The sequence below is a fragment of the Mya arenaria genome, chromosome 6, assembly GCF_026914265.1.
Source record: "Mya arenaria isolate MELC-2E11 chromosome 6, ASM2691426v1".
Taxonomy (NCBI): Eukaryota; Metazoa; Mollusca; class Bivalvia; order Myida; family Myidae; genus Mya; species Mya arenaria.
In genome coordinates, this window is record NC_069127.1 from 81,028,400 (window position 1) to 81,029,881 (window position 1,482).

General features: G+C 35.4%; 1 non-coding gene across 1 annotated transcript; it reads left to right on the forward strand.

Moving 5' to 3' along the window:
- Positions 1 to 638: 638 nt before the first annotated feature.
- Trnak-uuu (transfer RNA lysine (anticodon UUU)) lies at positions 639 to 731 on the forward strand. The gene is made up of 2 exons: positions 639 to 675; positions 696 to 731. It is a non-coding gene; the product is annotated as a tRNA-Lys (tRNA).
- Positions 732 to 1,482: the final 751 nt, after the last annotated feature.

The window sequence follows — 1,482 nt, forward strand, 5'->3', positions numbered from 1 at the left end:
ATTGTATAAGGGAGTGATGTTTATCACTTCAGTAAATCAGTTTTGTAATAAAGGCACGATATTTATGTTCGTAAATTTTCAGAAGACAAGATTATATAATTAATAGAATGGATTAAATGTGATGAGAATCGTTACTAGTGACAAACATGCATGCTTATCAATGCCGATAACCCTGGCTTTCATAATGGTCAAGTTATGTAACTGTAGCGACTGAAAAATAGAAATACCAGTTGCAGCCGTTGGTTTTGCACTTAAGCCAGAGAAACAAGAAAACAATATCGTGACCATCTGGTACCTTTAATTAATTTTTCAATATCAGAGCTCAAGAACTCATTTGATACACGTTTGCTACAATTAATCCCAGATAAAACAATGTTGTGACCTACCTTTCTCAATCTAGGCACACCATCTGCCCACATATACTTATGAGGTATCCAAGCCGGTTTTCGCACCTTATCAAATGACCCGGATCTTGCCAAGTTATAAAGCAAATGTTATTAGCACAAGCCTGCTATGTGTAAAATTATTTAAATAAATGATTTTGCCACCCCTGACCGGTACTGTCAACTATAAAATAATCTTATAAAAAAACACCCTTTTCACGGTATCGCACAAAAACTGTCACTTTTGCTTTCAGAGCCCGGCTAGCTCAGTCGGTAGAGCATCAGACTTTTACGTTTGAAATACAATCAGACATCTGAGGGTCGAGGGTTCGAGTCCCTCGTTGGGCGCTTGTATGTTTTATTGCGTTTATTTAAGTTTTAATTTCATGTACGGTACCGACCGTTGGATTTACCGAAGCTCTTATTTGGAAAATACAATGATCGGTGAGGGATTGGGCACATTTTAAATATGACTCTATTAATTATACTTTACGACATCTACTTTCATTTTGTTTCTTCCCGTTTGCAGCAAATATTATCATATCTTTCATTTCTGAAATTGGCTGTTCTCTCGCTCTATCAGTTTTCTTTTTGAGAACATTCACGCGCTATTTCATTCGATAATTGTATGTCGTGATGTTCTGTTGACTTCAAAATTAATAATGGTTTTTAATAATTAATAATAGAATAAACACAGATTATTTGAGATTGGAGATGAAGAGTTCTTGTCAAGAAACAAACACACTTGGAAGGACAAGAATAATAAGGGCGCGGTAGAGTTTCCGATTCAAATAAATGAATTATTTGCGGATCGAATTACAATGACTGTCTATTATTTGTCCTTATAATTCATTGATTTCACCATCGACTGATTCGGTTCCACCGCAAAACGTTGTTGACATGAGAGTCATTTTAGTTTAAGTAGTGCCACTGGATATGCTGCAAATGCATTTGTTCTTAATGATATTTATTTAGGTGTACAGTAAGGAGTTGCAATTGGTATACCATTGGATACTTTAAAGGAAATTAAAACGCTCATAATACTGGTTACAAAAGGATGATGCTAGCCGTAGAGTTTTAAGTCTTTGTTAGGGAAACT